This window comes from Myotis myotis, unplaced genomic scaffold (assembly GCF_014108235.1).
Source record: "Myotis myotis isolate mMyoMyo1 unplaced genomic scaffold, mMyoMyo1.p scaffold_m19_p_13, whole genome shotgun sequence".
In the NCBI taxonomy this organism is placed as follows: domain Eukaryota; kingdom Metazoa; phylum Chordata; class Mammalia; order Chiroptera; family Vespertilionidae; genus Myotis; species Myotis myotis.
In genome coordinates, this window is record NW_023416317.1 from 53,089,329 (window position 1) to 53,101,580 (window position 12,252).

Sequence of the window (12,252 nt, forward strand, 5' to 3'; positions counted from 1 at the left end):
GGCAGGGCTTTTATTGTGAAAGGAGCTCCCCCTTCCGCGCTTTCGGGGAAGTGGAGAGGCTGGGCCAGGACTTGCCGCAGGGACTTTGCAAACTCTGCAAATGTTCCTAGCTGGTCGCGGAGGCTCGAGGCTGCTGCGGGTGGGCTCCCGCGGATCCCACGTGCATTTGCCCAGACCTCCTCTATCAACTCCACCCGCAAGCATCCCAGCGCATATCGCACACCCAGGAGTTGTCCAGGGGCCACTTGGCTGCTGGGAAGCTGTGGACCTTTGGTCCTGGCACACCACTGTGCCAGGGGCGGCCGGGGTGGCAGGATGAGCTGGTGAGCCGACTGAGCACCGAGGAGTGGGTCCAGCCATCGTGGGGGACATGGTAGGAATCGCAGGAGGGGCAGCGCGGTGGAAGGGTGGGGCGGACTCCCACACAGGTGGCCACATGCAGCACGCACCCCTGTGGGCATGGGGAACCTGCGACCTCCGGGCTTGAATTGTTCCCCGAAGGTTGGGGGGGGGGCAGTGGCGCCTTTCATTTCTGCACCGAGGACAGGGGCACTCGGCTTTGCTGCTTCCCTTGGTGGGGAGGACCCCAATTCCGGGCTTTCATTGTAACCTCCTCTCGTCTCTGCACAAACTCCATCTGATCCACAGGTCGGGAGAGGAGAGGATTCTGGCAGGCACCCAAGGCGGCCTCAGATGTGTGAGCCCTCTTAATGTCGCTTTATTCCCCTGGCAAATGCATGTGAATTTTATATTCTACAGCTTAGCCACGTTTGAATATTAAAAAGTGCCACCTTACGTTTATTACCATAGAATCATATTGGCCCTGGTAAGGTTCCAATGCCTGGCTCCCACCCCTCTCCACCTCCCAGGACCACAGAACAGATGTGGGAGTGCTGGCCAGTCTGGGCTGTCATTCATGAGGCTGGGGACCGTGTGAAAGCCCCTCTTCCATTGACAGAGCTCACAGATGCCAGCAAGCAGAAAAGATGGTCAGACCCTCTGAGAACTGGACCCAGGCAGCTTAGCTGCAACCCCCCTGCAGCGTTGGGAAAGGGGCTTCCCCTGGGGCGGCTGCTGATGAGCTCTGTTCCAGGTAGAAGCTACCTGCAGGCCCCACCCCACCGGCTCCCACAGTCCACCACCCTGCCCTGTGGGGTTTCAGTTCCTGGGATGGCTCTCCTGGCTGCGTCTATGGCCCTCCCCACGCCCATGCTCAGAGGGCAAACTGGAGCTCGGGAGACACTTCTCAGGGAGTGTCGCTGTGGGCCTGGGTTTTAGAAGGGCTTTAGGGATTCCATGTGGGATGGAGGGTCTCTGGGAGAACAGCTCCCCTGTGCAAGGGTGTCCTGGCAGTGTTGGCACCGGAGGCCCAGAGCTGGTCAACAGGAGCTGGGGGCTCAGGAAGGGTGCTTATGAGGCTGCGCGTGTGTGCGTGTGCGTGCGTGTGTGCGTGTGTGTGTGCGTGCGTGCGTGCGTGTGTGTGTGTGTGTGTGTGTGTTCCATCTCCCCCTGCCCGCCTCTGAGGAGCACCTTGTCCCCAATCCGCCAAAGTGTTCTTCTCACAGCAGATAGAGAGAAATTAAGGTTGAAAAGGGGAGCAATTGAAGAAACAGAACGTGGCACAAGTGTAGAGATTTTTCCTACAGAAGTCCCTGTTCAGGGGCAAGAGAGTTGCCAGAAGAGAGTGGAGGCCAAGGCCATCACTCCGAGGGCCATTGCTGGTGTGCAGGAGTCTCTGAGCTCCTAAGGTGTCTATGGCAGAGCCTGTCAGGTGCCCTGCGGTGGGGGTAGAGTGCAGGGAGGGGAGAAGGTGCCTGCCTTCTGCTCTGGCAGCCGAAGGGGCATGGATTTGCTCCGCTGCCAGTATGGCTTCCTGTTCCCCTGAGCCAGCGCTCCTGGCTTCTCAGCCTCAGTTCTGGGGTTGTGTTAGGAGGAGGACTGGTCAGGATGTCACTGCGTCAGGGTCCACTTGCCAGAGGTAGGGGCCCAATGAGCAACCTCTGGCAGCAAAATGGCCTTGAGATCTGAAGGCTTCCTTTGCTTCTCCCTCTGCAGGAAGGGAGGGTCCTGTGGTCCAGAAGCCTGGGGCCCCAGGGGCAGCCAGGCACTGGCTGGACCCAGCAAAGGAAGAGGGGGGGCGGGGGGTGGGAATCCTCCTCTGTAACATGAGAGATTGGACCAGATGTTCAGGGAGACTCCATTGCACTCCAAAAATGGATGATGTGTGAATAATGTGGAAGTCAACTCTCCAGCCCTGGTGGTGGCTCTCCTTAGCATGGACAGCTTATGGTGTGGGGAAGAGGGGCTTCCAGCCCTGATTCTGTCTGTTCCCCAGACCAAATCCAGGGGGGGCCCGAATCATGGTATTTTTCTAAGGCTCCCAGGTGATCCCAGGATGCAGCCAAGAGAGCCACAGGGCTAGAAGGCTGGGGTTCAAAACCGCACCTCCCCGGTAATCCCTGCACCAGTAGAGCTGCCACTCTGTGATCACAAGTTCTGAAATGGAAGGTTTGGGGGGAAATTCATCTGGGAAATAATGTATACTACACCCCCACTTGGGGAGTCCTTCCATAGAGAAAACTCCTTAAGCTCATTAAAACTTCCCCAACTTGTTTGAATATGGAAGCCTTTATCTAGTAATTCCTTCACACCATCATTTTTTAAAAAAATATATTTTTATTGATTTTTTACAGAGAGGAAGGGAGAGGGATAGAGAGTTAGAAACATCGATGAGAGAGAGACATCGATTAGCTGCCTCCTGCACATGCCCCACTGGGGATGTGCCCGCAACCAAGGTACATGCCCTTGACCGGAATCAAACCTGGGACCCTTCAGTCCGCAGGTCAACGCTCTATCTACTGAGCCAAACCAGTTAGGGCTCACACCATCATTTTATGGATCCAAGGTACATAAGATGGGAAAGCCTCAGTTGGAAATGTAAAGCTAAAAGTCTGGAATCCTTAAATGTCTTTTTGCAAAGATAAACACTGAGCTGCAAGACCTGAGGGCATTTTAAAAATGTTTATGCTGATTTTAGAGAGAGGAATGGGAGAGAGAGAGAGAGAGAGAGAGAGAGAGAGAGAGAGAGAAGAGAGAAATCAACAAGAGAGAGAGAGAGAGACCTTGATCCGCTGCCTCCTGCATGCCTCCTACTGGGAATCAAGCCCACAACCCGGGCAAGCCCTGACAGGGAATTGAATTGGTGACCTCTCGGTGCATGGGATGACACTCAACCAACTGAGCCACGCCGGTTAGGGCCATTGGGCATTTTTTTTATTCTGCTGAAGGGTTATGCGTCTGTGCCAAGGCTTGGTGTGTATATTTCTAGAGCTAAGATTGGGGCACTCACCATCTCTCCTTACAGTCACGGAGGGAGACTTGATGTGTCCCAAAGACTCCGAGCTTGGATTAAAAATATTGGTAAATTAAGACTTTCACTGACAAATTAAAAAAAAGTTTTCTTCCTGATTGTTGAGGGATGTATAAATGACAGCCTTGCGGCCAACTTCTTTCTCCAGGTAACCATGGCTACCACTGTGATGTATTTCCTACTCTTTGAGCAGTATTTTAACGAATTGAAATCATACCGAACATGGAGTTTCACAACCTGATTTGTCTTACTTCACCTCTTATCAAAGCGAGTTTCCACGCCCACATTTCTAATAACCATACTTCTAATCAGTACCAGGATTTTTATAATCGTCTCCCTGCTGTGGACTTCCCACTTGGGGCTGTTTTCAGTGCACATGGCCAGCTTCTGACTCTCCGTGGAAATGGGGTTCTGAGCGCCCGGCTAAGTGGAAGTCAGACAAGCTCACGGGAACTAATTGCTTCAGCCTCTTCATCAAAGATTTTCCCGCAGCTAGCCACCCGCGAGGGCCGGAGCATGGGTGTGGGAGGCACGTCCCGGTCTGTCTGCGTTCTGTGCTGTCAGCATGTCATCAGGCAGGCACCATGAGGGGAAACGGGGGTCCCAGGAGAGCCCACACATGGGTCAGTTCTCCTCGAAAGAACCAAGAGCTAAAATGGCTGGAGGTTAAGCTCAGAGGGGAGTCAGTCTCCAGGCGAAGAGTCCAGGTGAAAGAGGGTGACCCGAAGGTCACTCTGGCCTGGGGCCTGGGCCTCTCAGTTCTTCCTCTCCCCGCTCCTTCCGTGTGCAGGTCCCTCACAGACACAGCGGCCTCGTCACATGCCTGAGGCATTGGGTGCAGCCTGGAGTGATGGGAAAAGGCAGGGGCCTGAGTCCGAATGAGGTTTGTGCCGGACTAGGCTGCTGTGTGGCTCGGAGCAAGCCCTCTACTGTTCTGAATCTCAGACTTCTCGTCTATAAAATCGGTTGTTTCAGGGAGCAAATGGAATCACAGAGGTGAAAACACTCGGTGCCCCCAAAGGTGCTAGAAGAAGAATGCGGGTGTTACTGAGGGCCCACAAAAATAGGTTTTCCTCTGGTCAGGACCAAAAGCAAACAGTCAAGCAGACCCTATGGAAGTCGCCACGCATTCCATTCAGTACCAGCTGAGGGGGTGTTCTCGGGCTCTTCTGTATGTGTGGGTCCGGTGCACACAGTTCCTCTTCTAGAACAGTGTCTTGCTCCTTTAAATCTCTCTCTTCACCAGGCAGGAAATGCCCAGAGTCTGGAGAGGTTGGCCCAGGCTTTGTTCCCTGGGCCTCCGTGCTGGGTGGGAAGGCAGCCCCCTCTCAGCTGCAGCCCCTGGGGTCTAACGCTGGCATTGGAGTCCCTCATGAAGTTAAACCGGTTTTGGAATCAGAACTGGCAATCTAGGCTGAGCCTGAAGGAATCGGATACCCTCTGTGTGGTCACCCGCCTCACCTGCAGCTCCTGCTGCATTCATGAGCCAGGTGAACACAGGGCTGGCTGGGAGCAGAGGGTTTTCAACAATCCGCTGGCCCAACCACACCAAGCAGGAGTTGGTCCTAAAGCAGTGTATTTTAGGACTGGGGGTGGAGGGTGGATTGGCCTCACAAAGAAATGAGGGCCCTGGCTGTTTCAGGGGCCAGGGGGAGAACCGTGCTTCAGGCGGGCCGCAGAGATGCTGACAACCGCCTCGGAGGAGGCTGGGAGCTCCAGCCCTCCCTCTCCATGCACAGTGCCAACGTGGAAACGGGTCTCCTGGAGGCCCTGGTGCTGCGCCACCTGAGCTGCCTTTGCCGGGATGGCTTGTGATGTGACTGCTAATGTGTTTCCATCTGGGGCACAGTCCCTGTATTGCTGGAGGTGTCTACACTGGCCTGCATCTACAGGCCTGAGAACGAGGAGGCAGCGGTGCTTTGTGGGTGCCTCCGGGCTGCCTTTCTCTGTGTGGACCTCTATGTCCTGCACAAGCACAGACACCTGGTCCTGGAAGTGGCCTGGGTCTGGCCATATTCCCGAGGGCCTGGCCTGATGGCTCCAGAAGTGCTGACTGAGAGGAAGCTAGGAGGTGCTTTAAGTAGCAGCTGGTGACTTCAGGGTGAAGGGGTGAGAATGGAAGGAAGGGCAAGGGGATGTGGGGTGCAGGGAGATGAGGAAACAGTGGGGGCCCGTGCTAGTCTCCAAGCCTGGTTTTGATGAACACGTGTCTCTTTTGGGCAGGGCGTGAGTCTTCTGCCCGTAGCTTTGGAATTCTTGAGTGGCACATCTAGAAGGCCATGAAAGGGGAATGCACAATCTATGATGAGTGCATATTGGTGCTCCCTCTCGCTCCCTGCTGCCTTCCCATCCATCCATCCATCCATCCATCCATCCATCCATCCATCTATCCATCCATCCATCAGAAAATGTCTGCTTTAAGCCAGACATTGTGCTCAGGCAGAAGGTACAACCAAAAATAACACAGACCCTGCCCCCTGGGGAGAATGCAGCCTAGTGATGCTGCTTGTGTGCGCCTGTGTGTGCGCGCCTGTGTGTGTGCGCCTGTGTGTGCGCGCCTGTGTGTGCCTGTGTGCGCCTGTGTGTGCCTGTGTGCGCCTGTGTGTGCGCCTGTGTGTGCCTGTGTGTGCCTGTGTGCGTGCCTGTGTGTGCGCCTGTGTGTGCCTGTGTGTGCCTGTGTGCGTGCCTGTGTGTGCGCCTGTGTGTGCCTGTGTGTGCCTGTGTGCGTGCCTGTGTGTGCGCCTGTGTGTGCCTGTGTGTGCCTGTGTGTGTGCCTGTGTGTGCGCCTGTGTGTGCGCGCCTGTGTGTGCCTGTGTGCGCCTGTGTGTGCCTGTGTGCGCGCCTGTGTGTGCCTGTGTGTGCACCTGTGTGTGCCTGTGTGTGCCTGTGTGTGCCTGTGTGCGCCTGTGTGTGCCTGTGTGCGCGCCTGTGTGTGCGCCTGTGTGAGCACATATGTGGGGCGGAGCAGGTAGTAGGTTCAGGGGAGAGGGAAGCACAAAGAAGTGTTTCTTTCCCGTGAGCTGCGTGCTCTGATGAGAAGGGGGATCCTCCTGCTGGATGCCCACAGCCTGAGGAGTGAGGGGGCCCGGGAGACTCCAGGACCGGGGACAGGGATTCTGTCAAGTGAAGAAAAGAGAAGCCATGACATATGCACTGGAATAGCTACAAACACAGAACACCCTGAGAGTATCAAGTGCTGCCCGGGATTCGGAGCGACAGGAACGCTCAGGGGCAACGCACAGCCGCGCAGCCACAGGGAAAGCAGTCTGTCGGTTTCTTCTGACGGTGAACACATACTTACCATGTACCCAGCATCCCATGTACTTACCCAGGAAGAATGAAGACATGTCTACACAAGAACCTGGATCCAGATGTTTGTCGTCGCTTTATTTATAGTTTCCCAAGCTGGAAACAACCCAGATGTCCCTCAGCCGTGGACTGGATAAGCACACTGTGACCCATCTCTACCGCGGCTCCAGGAAAGAGAAAAGGTGCTATGCGTGCCACAGCAGGGATGACTGCTGAGCATCATGCTGAGGGGAAGATCTCAATCTCAGGGGCTCCGTACAGTGTGATTCTGCTCATGTGACATCTGGAAAAGGGAAAGTGTAGGCATGGAGAACAGGCAGTCATCGCCAGGGGCCAGGGATGGAGAGGCTGGGACTACAGGGGCTGTTCAAGGGAGCCTTTTGGGGTGATGGAACTGTTACATGCTGATTTGTGGCAGCGGTCAATTTATACGTGTGTTAAAACTCATAGAACTGCACATTAAAATGTTTACTTTTACTGTATGTAAGTTAAAAAATAATAAAACAACAAAAAGAGGGAAAGGCAACCTAGCAGAAGGAACAGCATGTGCAAAGCCCTAGAGGCAAAAGTGAGCTGTCAAAAGTTGGCTGGGAGGGAGTTGGGGAAACCTCCTAGAAATGGGGCTGGAGGCAGAGCCTGGCTCTTGGGTACTAGTAGCCTCCCGACCCAGCCAGGAATTTGTGCTATTAGAGAGAGAGAGAGAGAGAGAGAGAGAGAGAGAGAGAGAGAGAACCAGGGAAGGGCTTTTGAGCCTGGAGAGGTGGAGTTGTGTTTGCTTTTTAGACAGCAGGTGGGGGTGGTGCAGGGAGTGGAGTGGAGGGGGACTGTCTGGGGAACGATCAATCAGTTGTGATCCTGGTGGACAGCATGGAGGAACGGGCCCTGCATTGCGAGAGGGAGCAGCTGGGAGGGCTCTGGGGGCACAACTTCCAGCCCTTGGCGACCTCAGATGGGGGCCTGAGGGCAGCTCAGGAGTGACTTCAGTTTCTTGTTCAGGCATCTGGGTCTACGGGCCTCTCCTTGTGTACCTGCCTTCCTCCTCTCTCTTCATCTTCACTTTCATTTATCCTGTGTGTCCTTTAGTCATGATATAGAAGTAATCATGATATAGAAGCAGCTTATTTAAAAAGGATACCAATCATTTCAATTCTATAAAACAGATAAATACGTGATATTCTTAAGAGCAGTGGTGACGTTTTGACATTTCTCCCTTCATCCTCTGAATTGGTTCTGCCTTTATAATTGTAAGATGGGTAGATGTAGCTGCAATACTAAATGACCACCGTGTTACGTTGCCCTAGCACCTTGTCCGCGGTCCCTGGTGCCCTCTGCCAGCCAGCGCAGCCACACCGGTTCCGTCCTCCTGGCCACAGGCCCAGCTGCCCGCCCCTGCGGGAGGGTGGTTAGGGGCTGTAGCGGCCCCACCTCACCTAGCCCAGCTTCCCCAACGGCCGTGGGCTTGGGTTTCTGCTAAGTGGCGGTGGGAAGGGGCTGTGTCACATGCTGTTTACTTGTGGGCAGTTTTTGTTTGGCTTTCGAGGGTGTTTGCTTGCAATGAGCAAACAGTCTCTTCAGAACCATCTGGAGAATTCAGATCCTTCCGTCTTGGCTGTGCAGCAGGTTCTCAGCTCCATATTTAGGAGCCAAGTCGGGTAGGGATTTTTCCAGAAACACCATCAGCCAAAAAACTGGTCAAAGACAGCAGCGGGATCGGCTAAAAGAGAGGATGGGAGAGAAAAAAGCGACAAGTCAGAGCCGGAGCTGTGTGGTGGGAGGTGAGGAGAGTGAGGCTTAGGCAGAAAGGACCGGCCCCGCCTGTGGGCACCTGCACTGGGCAGACAGGTGTCCTCCCAGCCTGAGAGGGGCCACCGCGGGGCCTGAGCCGGGCTGCACTGGGCAGACAGGTGTCCTCCCAGCCTGAGAGGGGCCGCCGCGGGGCCTGAGCCGGGCTGCACTGGGCAGACAGGTGTCCTCCCAGCCTGAGAGGGGCCGCCGCGGGGCCTGAGCCGGGCTGCACTGGGCAGGGGCTCTGAGCGGGGGCTCCGCAGAGCAGGGACATTTTCCACTGGCCTGGCTGGTGGAGGCCGACGGTGGGTCCTGCGCTCCTGCCAGGGGAGCACATCAGCAGGGCAGACTGGGCTTGTCCGGCGCTGGCCTTGCCCCTGTCCAGGCTGGCTTTGCACCAGGGCTGCGAGGTGACTTCAGTGCACCCGGCACTGGGGAATTCTCAAGACACTCTGTCAAGGGCTTAAAAAGCGGCTTTCGTGCTTTTAAATGCTTGGTGACACGTAAGAGTGGAAAGGGAATATCCAAACCTGTAACTTGATCAAAGGGTCACGATTTCAAAAAGTGCAGGATCCACAGCTGCCTTCATCCGTTTCATCCATTTCCCCAAAGGAGATGAATGAAGTCCAGCCTCAGGGGTAATCGGATGACCCACAGCGCAGCTGCGTGGTGCGGGGGTCCCAGCACCCTGCCCCGAAGCAGGAGTGTTTGGTGGGTGGGGGGACAGAAGCCAGGCCGGGTGGGACTCTGGGTTGCACTGTCGGGACGCCTGGGTCCAGTAGATGGGAAAACTGCAGCTGGTGGGAGGACTGGAGGCTGGGATGGCCCGTGAATGGGCCATTTGGATGTCCGTCCCTGTGCTGGAGGTGGGTGGGCGCGACACACTGGCCTCTTTCTCCTGGACAGAGTGGCTCTGTTGTCTGTCCACACAGACGCTCAGTGTCTGTCCCACCTCCTGGGGGACCTGGACCCTGGCTCAGGAACTGGCCGTTGGCAGTGGGTGGCCTCCTGGACTGCACTCACATCCCCCCCACATTCTCCCCCTCACTCCCAACCCCCGCCACCCCACATGCCCAGCCACTGTCTGCAGGTTCTGGTCTGAGTTAGCTCACCCAGCCAGTTCTCTCTATCCCAGCCCCGACCACCCCCCCTTCTCCCGGTGCCCTAGAGATCCCATGGCAACTACAAAGGTGCTATTGTATTTCTTCTTTTCAGACCATTTTCTCTTGCAACTTGAGTTAAAATCTTCTCGTTTTCAGGGGAGGGGTGGGGAGGTGCGGATGGCTGACTGGGCAATGCCACCCTGTTCAGTCACTTCGATGGCTGTCAGGAAAGGTTCCCAGCTCCTCGCTCACACTCATGTATCTCCCTGGGGGTGGCCCAGGGTGACTGGGTTTAACCTGTAATTGTCACAACACCTGACTCGGGACAGTTTTAAAGCATGGAAGACTTCAGAGGGTGAGTGGTAATCAGAACTGGATTCAAACTGCTTCCTACCTCGGGCAAGTCAGTGAGCCTTTAACCTGGCAGCCGCAGGTCCCCCATGAAGATAACACTGCCCCCTCGTGGGTTTGTGAGTTCTGTGCTGCAGTGAGCATAAAGTGCCTCGTACAATAGTCATCGGCACGTAGTAAGTGTTCAATTAATGGGAGCTGGGATTACATGGTCCCTGGACAACAGAGAGGGCTGAAGTTCAACGGGGCCTCTAGGACAGTTAGTAGGATCCTGCAGGGGGGCATCAGGGGGAGCATGAGTTGGGGGGTAGCTCCCAGGAAAAGGGTTTCTGGATTGGGGGATGTGTGCTATAAACGGACTGCCTTTATATCCACCATGCGGACCATCCCTGTAATGGTGAGCTAGAGAAAGATGTAATCGGATGATAGATGTAAACGTGTGCCAAGTTCAAGGGTTCCTTCTTAAAAAAAATTATTTATTTTCCAGTTGAGATACAACATGGTAGTAGTTTCAGGCGTACAACAGGGCGCTTAGACACTTACATGCCTTACAGGGTGGTCACCCCATATGTCTGGTACTTAAGGGCTCTTGACCTTAAGATGTGGGGGAGCCCGAAACTTGGTTGAAGAGGAGTCCCACCTTGTGGGCACGGATCTCTGACGGAAATGCGGCATTTCCTCGATGATGACTGTAGGCGCGAGCCACATGAGTGTTAGCAGGACCTGGCTGGCCAGAGAGTAGCAAGCTCTGGAACAGCGCAGAGAGAACGTGCTTAACTTTTTTCCTGCAGCAGTTTCCACTCCCTCCCTCCCCAGGCCCGAGACCAAAATGTAAGGCTGTTCATAAAAGGCAACCAGAGAAAGTTTCCAACAAATGACAGGGTCTCCAGAATGCCTTCTCTCTGCGGTGTTCCCACACTGCTGCTCTGTGCGCCGGAACAAGATGGTGATTCAGTCATGGGTACGCAGAGGGCTCTTGGGGCCAGCAGGGCTGCCCCAACGTATAATCAGCGTGGAGACTGGAGCCCCAGAACCAGTAAATGCGGGGGGTAGGGGGAGAAACAAAGAACCCACAGTTAACTCCCTCCCGTCTAGGGAGCAGAGGATTCCCAGGCCCATCTCTAGGGTCCCAGGAGCCCTACGACGGGATGGAGGTAACCCCGTGGGTGTTGTCAGAAAATTACCACCATCGTAGTAGTAACAGCAACACTAATGGAACCCAACTCTGTGCCAGACTCTCTCTGTTTTGAATGTTTTCCCTACAACAGCTCATAAGGCTCCCTTAGTGGGGTGATTTGTTTTTATGCGTGACTTTTCCCACCAGACTGTCACCTTCATAAGGGGAGTGACTTTTGTCTCTTTTGTGTTTGACTTACCTCTTCTGCCTGGAGCAGTGCTTGGCTCAGGAATAGCTGCTCCATGCACTAATGAATGGGCCCTCCTGGGAGGGAGGTACTGTTCTTATCACCATTGTACAGATGAGGAAACCGAGGCCCAAGGTCACAGAGCAAGGACGCTGTGGAGCTGGAATCAGCATTCAGACAGCCTGGCTGGGAGCTCAGCGCTTATGGGCTGGTGGCAGTAGGAAAGCCTGCTGAGCTGCCGCCTCCTCTGGTCCCGCCTCCGCTGGCCCGGCCTCCGCCTCCGCTGGCCCCGCCTCCGCTGGCCCCGCCTCCGCTGGCCCCGCCTCCGCTGGCCCCGCCTCCGCCGGCCCCGCCTCCGCCGGCCCCGCCTCCGCCTCCGCTGGCCCCGCCTCCGCCTCCGCTGGCCCCGCCTCCGCTGGCCCCGCCTCCGCCTCCGCTGGCAGCAGCTCAGGGTCTGGAGAAAGGTTGGGGTGAGCAGATTTGTGCCGGGGCTCATCTTTCCGTTGGGGTCTGGGTGGGGCCCTCTGGGACTGTTTGGATGTGGGGTGCCCAGTCCCTTGCTGAGTCTGTATCTGTGGGCTGTGGGCCATCCACACTGGGCCTGAGGACTTGTGGCCTCTCCGGAGAATGTACACAAACCCAAGAGGCTGTTTGTCTTTCTGGTGACAAGTAGGTGACTCTGTCCCTGGAGCAGAGACCTGGCCGCTGCACGCGCCCAGGACCATGCGCAGAAGTGCACGCTCCACACTCCCTTCGTGTGCCGAGCAGTGAGTCGGCGCTGAGGCTGGACGTGGGCTGGACACTGTCCACTCCGTGGTGGGGCTGGCGGCCCTGTGATGGGCAACCCCACCAGCCACGGCGCTTTGCTGGGTGTCGGTGATGCAGAAGTTTTTCTTCCTGCCCACTCTCCACCCTCAGAGGCCCACACCTTGGGTGACCCCCCTGCCACTCCCTTTAGCAGAGTCACAGG